Source organism: Osmerus eperlanus, chromosome 2 (assembly GCF_963692335.1).
Source record: "Osmerus eperlanus chromosome 2, fOsmEpe2.1, whole genome shotgun sequence".
Classification (NCBI taxonomy): domain Eukaryota; kingdom Metazoa; phylum Chordata; class Actinopteri; order Osmeriformes; family Osmeridae; genus Osmerus; species Osmerus eperlanus.
Window position 1 is genome coordinate 20,417,066 of NC_085019.1, and position 9,350 is coordinate 20,426,415.

Consider the following 9,350-nt stretch of genomic DNA (forward strand, 5'->3'; position numbering starts at 1 on the left):
TCAGAAAAGCAGTTAAAAGTAGAAATATGCTAAATGTTTGCTACTGACCCAACCCAGTTCAGTAGCATTTACTATCTAGACTCAGTGATACAGTCAACAATGTGTGAGAAGTGGTACTGACAGAGATACTGTAACTCCATAGGACTTCAGAAAATATATAACAAAAAAGCTAGTCCTATGGATTCTTGAATGACAGAGAAAAAGTTAAAGTTATATAAAATATTTCATTTTAACTGGTCGCTGAAAATGTCAGCTTCTACTAGTACACAGATTTTCACAAAGAATAGTGGTATGACACTCTTGTTTCATAGATGTAGTAACAATGTTTTTTTGGTTTCCTGTCAGTCAACATACAATAATTCATAATAACTCAATTAAAACGTACATTTGCAAATGTATTAAAACTTTAAATAAAGTCTGGTGATACTGCAAATAGGGACAATAGGCTAAATATTGAGCAACATGTCAGATATTCCAGAATTACTGAAACCTATATTTACATTTACATTTATTCATTTAGCAGATGCTTTTATCCAAAGCGACTTCCAAGAGAGAGCTTTACAAGTTCACTGATAATAACAACAAGATAGCCCCAAAAACATTGCAGGTAGCCAAAACATGAAGCACATATTGTGAACAACCAAAATAAGTGCCAAAGGGAAGAACCACAAGAGCATGTAGTTAAACAAGTTACAATTAAACAACATGAATCGCTATAAGTGCAAGTGTACCTGTAGAAAAGCAAGCAACAGTAAAAAAAATATTTCACCAATTTAAATCAGTTACCACTAACCAACAAGAGCAGCAAAACTCTAAGCAAGAGTCATTGTGATCCTTGAGGAAACTAACATGGGGTCCAGCAAACCATTCCTATATACAAAACAACATTAGAGAGGAAGGATAGATGCTTCACATCCACAATGTGCCTCCAAGCTCAGCTGTCCAGTACCTGAAACACAGTGAGGAGGACCATCAGATCCATGAAGATCAACACAAAACAACAGGTGGAAGTATATTCAGATCAACATCATACACAGAGAGTGAATCTCATTGTAGTACATACAATACACTTGTTTTCAATTGAATTCTGATACAGACTTCAAGTGAGTGGAGCTGTGCCCCTCCCTCTAGTGGTCCACCTCAGATTATGTGCTATGTACTCAGTTATGCGTTTATTTATTTTACAGTACGGTCCAAAAGTCTGAGGCCACATTGAACATTTAATGGGGCAATTAGAGACTGAGAAAGCCAAGCATTCCGTGACATCACCAGAAGCTCTTTGGAACGTGTCATATCACGCTGGGATCATCAGGTTTTTGCACAAACTTGTAGAGGCCATGCCAGCTCGAGTGCACACTGTCATTAAAGCAACGGGGGGGGGGGGGGGGGGGGAATTGTTAAGATGATATTATCCTTTGTAACGAAAACATATCTATTACATTTAGAAACAAATGCCAAATGGATGTATCTTGACTAGTGGTTTCAGACTTTTGGACCTTACTGTGTGTGTGTGTATACAGAAATATATATATATAATTATATGTCACCACTGTAAATCAGTTCCTCTATAATTATTGGATATTATCTGCTACAGAATTAGCAGACTAATTAGGCACACTGGCGGAATCAAATAATTTCATGAGGAATGAGACATGATTTTTTACAGAACCTGTACTTGTGCTAATGTCCCCCCCCCCCCCCCCCCCCCAGTGTGACGAGGGGTTACCTGCACGTGATGCTAATGCCCCCCCCAGTGTGACGAGGGGTTACCTGCACGTGATGCTAATGCCCCCCCCAGTGTGACGAGGGGTTACCTGCACGTGATGCTAATGCCCCCCCAGTGTGACGAGGGGTTACCTGCACGTGATGCTAATGCCCCCCCCAGTGTGACGAGGGGTTACCTGCACGTGATGCTAATGCCCCCCCCAGTGTGACGAGGGGTTACCTGCACGTGATGCTAATGCCCCCCCCAGTGTGACGAGGGGTTACCTGCACGTGATGCTAATGCCCCCCCAGTGTGACGAGGGGTTACCTGCACGTGATGCTAATGCCCCCCCCAGTGTGACGAGGGGTTACCTGCACGTGATGCTAATGCCCCCCCAGTGTGACGAGGGGTTACCTGCACGTGATGCTAATGCCCCCCCCCAGTGTGACGAGGGGTTACCTGCACGTGATGCTAATGCCCCCCCCAGTGTGACGAGGGGTTACCTGCACGTGATGCTTATGCCCCCCCAGTGTGACGAGGGGTTACCTGTACGTGATGCTAATGTCTACCCCAGTGTGACGAGGGGTTACCTGTACGTGATGCTAATGTCTACCCCAGTATAATTGAATGGGTAATGAGACATGATTTTTTACAGAACCTGTACCTGATGCTAATGTACCCCTCCCCCCCCCCCCCCCCCCTCCCCCAGTGTGGCAGGTGGTTACCTGTACGTGACCATCATCTACAACGTCTCGGTCAGCCTGTCCCTCTACGCTCTCTTCCTCTTCTACTTCGCCACCCGTGACCTGCTCGTCCCTTACAGCCCCATGCTCAAGTTCTTCATGGTCAAGTCGGTCATCTTCCTCTCCTTCTGGCAGGGTGAGCAACTCTCTCTCTCCTTATTTCTCTTTTTATCACTGCCCACGTGCAATACAGACAATATGTACACACGCAAACCAGGCAGATTAACACACGTTCAGAATCATGGGTATCAGTGTAAGCCAAATGCTGACTTTTCCCAACAATTCTTTTTATACTCATTGTTTAAGAGTCAAAATGTGAATCCTTACATCTCCCTCTGCTTTTGCTCGCTTCCCTCCCTCCCCTCCCTCCCCCACTCTCCCTTTCCTCTGTCCCTCCTTCCCCTGCTCTCCCTCCCTCCTACATCCTCCCTCCCCAGGCATGCTCCTGGCTCCTGGAGAAGTGTGGTGCCATCCCTCAGATCAACTCTGCCGAGGTGTCGGTGGGCGAGGGCACGGTTGCCGCCGGCTACCAGAACTTCATCATCTGCATCGAGATGTTCTTCGCAGCCGTGGCCCTTCGCTACGCCTTCACTTACAAGGTCTACATGGACAAGAGGCTGGACTCCAACGGTGAGGCAGACATTTCAACCTCCCACCTACCTCATCCCTTTGTCTCATCCCTTCCCTCCCTCCCTCCTCTCTCCGCTGCACTAAAAAGGCCGCTTCCTATCCTAACCCTATGGACAGTACGGTAGGTCTATCCCTAGCTGTGTCAGGTCTGGCCCGGCCACAGCTTGTGACATTCTGTGTCTGTGATGCCAGTCATACAGTGTTGTAACTCTCATTCGTTATGCATGTGTGTCGTCTTCTCCAGTGTTAGAAGGTTACATTTGTGTTGCCATCAGTGTATGTTGCTTTATGTTGATGGTGTTCACTGGCAGTGTGCTGTACGTGGCAGTCCTGCACATTCTGTTGATTGTGTTCACTCCATGCACTCACTCTGCTCCTCCTGATATCTCTCTCTCCCTTATCCATCTTTCATCCTCTCCACAGGCTCTACTCACACCTCTCCCTCCTTCCCTCACCTGGGGGGAGACATGGTCCAGGACGCCATCCTACGGTGGCCCTGACGTGCAAATCACACCCACTAACATGAGTGCATCCCCCAAAAGAAAACACTCCCCCCCAAATCCGAGTCAACTCCCCCCAATTAGGATGACTTGCTCACCTCCCCCCAATATAAGGACACGCTCCCCCAAATGGGAAACGACATTACATTAACTCAAAAACACATTACATTAACTCAAAAGGGAAAGGGTTGGTAGTACTACACTTCGTTGCTCAATGGATGCAGTAACTAACAAGAAATGATCGACAGAAGTACAAAATGCAATAGCCTGACAGAGTTACGTGCACCAGGACATTTGTTTGGCTATCGAAGCATGTAGCAAGTAGTAGGCTACTTATGCAAAAGTATAAATTGCATGTTAAACGTCAAAATCGATAGCGAAACAACCATCCTGGTCCACGTAACTGTCATTACCATGAAGTTGATCGTTTTGGTTGGAAGAAAAGAAGAAACATTTGTGTTAACAATTCAGAGTCATGACTTGCACTACTCTTTTATTTTAATCAGGGACATTCCAATGAAATAATCTTAGATATGCTGTGAACGTTTCACACGTTTAACATTAAAATAAGTAGCCTATGCGCATGCTAAAAACACAGTTGAAGGAAGCAGAACTTTTCAGAAGAAAAAAACAATAGTCCACAATAGAAGAACGAAATGGCACAATGACAGAGTTACGTGGACCAGGATGGTTGTTTCGCCCGGCGCTTGTTGACAGGTAGGCTTATACCTTCTTCCTACCTGCACAGCGGAATAATGATTCAGAGAAGGGACGGACACTTAGACGTTTGTCTTGTTAGCCATCAATGCGTGGCATTATTTATTGATGCTTCTCTTTGTGAGAGTCAGGTAACAAGGGAAGAGAGAGAGGGTGAACATCCCCCTTTATAAGATCATCAGTCACACGTGACTGATGTCATATGAGGCGCAACAGTGCCTCCTCCTGTACAAATATAATTACATTCACACACTTATCCACTCTCAACACTCCCACTTATGAATGACATGTATACTGTACAACTTTTACATAATAAAATGAACAAAACAAACAAAAATGGCAGTGTCAAATGTCAACATTTTACAAACCAAACAGGACTCCTGCAAATTTCCACAGCTTAAGTCTGGAGGCGGGTTTTGTCATAACATCCGCGACCATGTCGTCTGTGGGACAGTAAACAAGTGACATCTTGTCTTCCCTTATGGTAGACCTAATGAAGTGATATTTAATGTCCACATGTTTACATCTTTGTCTACACACAGGGTTCTTAACCAGCGCAATTGTCCCCTGGTTATCCTCATAAACAACAGTTTTCTTATACACATAGGTATCTATACCTCCCAGTAGTTGCTCCAAATAAATACACTCCTGTATTGTTAGAGCTAGAGCCATGTACTCGGCTTCGCATGTGGATAATGCTACTGTGGGTTGCTTCTTGGCTTTCCAAGAGACTAAGGAGCTGTCTTTACCCATACTCACACAATACCCCGTGGTACTGCGTCTGTCACTAGCGTCCGCAGCCCAGTCTGCGTCACTATACGCCTGTAGGCCTAGACTCTCTCTGCTCTTCCTGAAACAGAGTTGTTTGTCTGCAGTACCCCTGAGATAACGCAAAACATGTTTCACAGTAACCCAATGTTCATCTGTAGGGTCAGCAAAATGCTGTGATAACTTGCTCACCACGAAACATAGGTCAGGACGTGTACAGGTTGTCAAGTAAATGAGACTGCCGACAGCCTCCCTGTACTTCTTAACATCAGACATTTTAGGAGCATCTTCAGAGTAGTCTAACTTTGGGTCACATGGTGTTTCTCTGATTCTACACTCCTGCATGTCTAAACGTTCCAATATCTTTTCAACATACCTCTTTTGTGACACTTTTACATAGCCATCAGACTGGCTGAAGTCCATGCCCAGAAAATATTTCAACCTACCTAGGTCCTTCATCTTAAATCTGGTAGAAAACATGTTTTTCGCTTTCTCTAGACTCTCGTTGTTGCTGGCTGCAATGATAAGATCATCCACCCAGACAACTACTATTACCTTCCCTGTCTCTTTAGACTCTTTTGTGTAGACGCAGTGGTCTGTCGGGTTCTGAGTGAAGTTGTCATCTACTAGGCATGTGTGGAGCATCTCATTCCAATTACGCCCCGACTGCTTGAGGCCGTAAATTGACTTCTGTAGTTTACACACTAACTTCTCTCCCTCTTTTTCGTAACCTTCAGGTTGTTCCATGTATATATCTCGATCAATGGGGGCGTGCAGATAGGCTGTTTTCACATCCATTTGATGTAAGATCAAATCGTCTTGGGCTGCCTTCTGCATCACTACACGTATCTGACTGTATCCTTTTGCTACAAACCTAGCTTTGTACTGGTCATGTCCGTCAATGTCACCCTTGATCGAGTATACCCACCTTCCTCCCACTGTCTTCCTGCCCTCTGGTAACTTAGTCAGTGTAAAGGTCTGGTTGTCCTCTAAGGACTTCATCTCCTCGTCCATCGCTTTCTCCCACTTCCCTGACTCAGTTGATGTCATGGCCTCTTTAAAAGTCAGAGGTACACCACAAACTGCACGGTAGCAATAATCTACATTAATGAGTGTACTGTCATCATCAGTATCTTCCACCGTATAATCTCTCAGATATCCCGAGGGTTTACACTCTCTGGTGGGGTATCTCCCACTGTCTGAGGCATGCGGCGTCACCCTAGGGTGTTTCTCGCCCTCATCCTCTGATGCTGACTGTGGACCGTCAGCCTGTACATCTGTGCTCAGTACACTAGGCTGTGGAGTCTCTATGCTTTTGTCACAAGCTACTTTGGGGTCCAGTGCTAGTTCCTGTGTCTGAGTCTCGTTTTCACAGGTTGTCTTCGTGATAAACTTTACCAGTCTGTGCTTCTCCACTTTTCCTTTACCGGGGTAGTAAACTAGATAGGCGGGACTGCCCTTGTCATGCCCTACAAAGAGTCCTCTCTCACACCTAGAATCTAGTTTCCCTCTGTCTTGCTGGTAGGCATAGCACACTGACCCGAATTTATGCATACTGCCTAGATTGCACCTTTTACCTGTCAGTGCTGTATATGGGGTAGTGCCTGTGTGTTTGTTAAAACACCGGTTCCTGGTATAGGCTGCTTCCTGGATGGCATAGTGCCAAAGACTCTTAGGTAGGCCACTGTCGATAAGTTTACATCTGTCCATCTCAAAAAGAGTGCGCCCTTCCCTTTCAGCTGTCCCGTTCTGGTGCGGGGAGTAAGGACAGGAAGTCTTGTGTCTAATTTTGTTCTTTCTCAGTAGTGTCTGGAACTCTCTGTTAATGAACTCGGTCCCGTTATCTGATCTGATGCATTTTACAGTGCCATAAGGCGCTACATCTGCCAGGTACTTCTCAGTGGCCTGAACTGCATCACTTTTTGCTTTCAGAAAGTAAACCAACACTGCCCCTGTACACACATCGGTGAAAGACTGCATGTACCTGAAACCATCTATGGACTCATTGTTTACTGGACCAGCTAGGTCTGTGTTCACCAGTTCAAGTGGTGTCTTTACCTTATCAGCCGGATCTCTGTTTCTCGTTTGAGTGAACTTTCCCTCTATGCACACTGTACATTCTTTATCAGGCCTAAGCTTTGCACCTTTAATGTGCATGCCTTCTGTTACATCCTGCAGCCTCAAGATATCCTCGTAATTGCAGTGACCCATTATCTCATGCCATGTCTGGATATCATAGCTGACATTACACACATCATCTACATCACATTCGGTTTGCAAGTAGTACATTCTCTTATATACATAAATATTATACCTTGTGCCATCCGGCGACAATATGACATTTTTACCTTCGTCGAAGAACACTTTGGCACCGTGAGCGGTAGCAGACTTCACTGAGAAGAGTTCTTGGGGGTACGAGGGGATGTAGAGAGCGTTTTTTAAAGTCACTGCACACCGGCGGCCCTCGCTGTTTATGAGGCATACCTGTGCGTCTCCCCTGCCTTGAGCCACCCCGACGGTACGCTTCCCGTGTGCCAGCTCCATGCTGTGTCTCTCCGGCTTGAAGGTGTTGTCGAAGCGCTTGAACTTGCTCCTGTCGTTGATGGTGTGGGACGACGCGCCTGTGTCCACGATCAGTCCCTTTCTCTGGATCTTCAGCCATTGACCTGAGGGGCTGGCATCTTCTGTGTGTGCCCTGAAGGTACGGTCTTCTCCTCCCGCGGCTCCCCGGGCGCCATCTTGTTCACGACCTGCTCTCCAGCTACCGTCGCCGCCGCCATCTTGGACACACGCACACCGGGCGCTCCGTTCCCGCTCCTTCTTTGAGCATGCCATGTCTGTGTGTCCCCTGCTTTTGCAAAAACTACACCAAACTTTCTCTGTGCAGTCACCCCTTCTGTGGCCCTTTTCTCCGCACCACCAACACACCATCTCCACTGGCCCGGTCTTTTTCCTTGGCGCCGCTTGGGCCCTCAGCACCCTTTCTCCCGCCTCTTCTGCGACTGGGTCTGAGTCTTCTGAAGCCTCGAAGTTCCTCAACTTTGCCTTGAACTCTCCCAGCGTCATGTCTGCTGAACCATGCGTCACCATCAGTGTGAACGGCTTGTACTTCTCCGGTAACCCCCTCATGATCATCGCCATCATCAGTCCCTCACTCGGTGCTTCACCTGCACCCCTGAGTGCCGTTATGATCTGCTCAGCTCGGATAACGTATTTGGTTAGTCTCGTTGTCAGCTTTCTTCAGCGCAGTCATTGTTATGTACAGCGAGACAATCCGGGGTCTACCTTTTCCGATGTAGTGTTCTCTTAACACTTTGAGGCTCTCTCGGCCCTTGTCCTTCGTGTCTCTGAATATCAGTCCCAAGCTCGTATTGTCAAGTAGCGGCGCTAATGCACAATAGGCGTCAGCATTCAGATTGTCATCATTAGCCTTTTCTTCAACCGTCAGTGGTCCACTGGGCTCTGTGAGGATCGTCTGCTTCAGCCCCACTCCGTGCATGCAGCACAGCATCCTTTCTTCCCAGAGCTCATACTCCTCTGCTCTCCCGTCAAACGTGGGCCACTTGTTTTTGTTCATGGCTTTTTCTGTTTGTAGCTCAGTTTAGCTCCTTTTCAGCCTAGCTTTAGCTTCCCGGTACTCCCGATGCTAAACTAGCTCTTTATGATAATCCTACTTCTGTATGCTAGCGCAGTCTTGCTAGCTATCTACGCACGTGTCCGTCAAACTTTATCATCATTCTCCGTTAGCTGGGCCCATAACCTGTTAACAGGTAGGCTTAAACCTTCTGCCTACCTGCACAGCGGAATAATGATTCAGAGAAAGGACGGACATTTATAGACGTTTGTCTTTTTAGCCATCAATGTGTGGCATTATTTATTGATGCTTCTCTCCGTGAGAGTCAGGTAACAAGTGAAGAGAGAGGGTGAACATCCCCCTTTATAAGATCATCAATCACACGTGACTGATGTCATATGAGGCGCAACAGTGCCTCCTCCTGGAAAAATATAATTACATTCATACACTTATCCACTCTCAACAATCCAGTAAGGGTCTCTCTCCAAAACCAGACGCCCAACACACACAGGATGGGCTCTTTTTGCATTGACCATGAAAACATGTCACTGGGTTCTATCTATGATGCTTGATGAACGAAGCTAAAGTCATACCCTTCAAGTGAGTCAGGCTTCTCTGTGTGAATGTAAATTCAACATGAAGAATGACAACATGTCTCGATGTCATGTTCTGGTATACATGCCTCTGAGGCCAACACAAAACCCCTCTTCTGG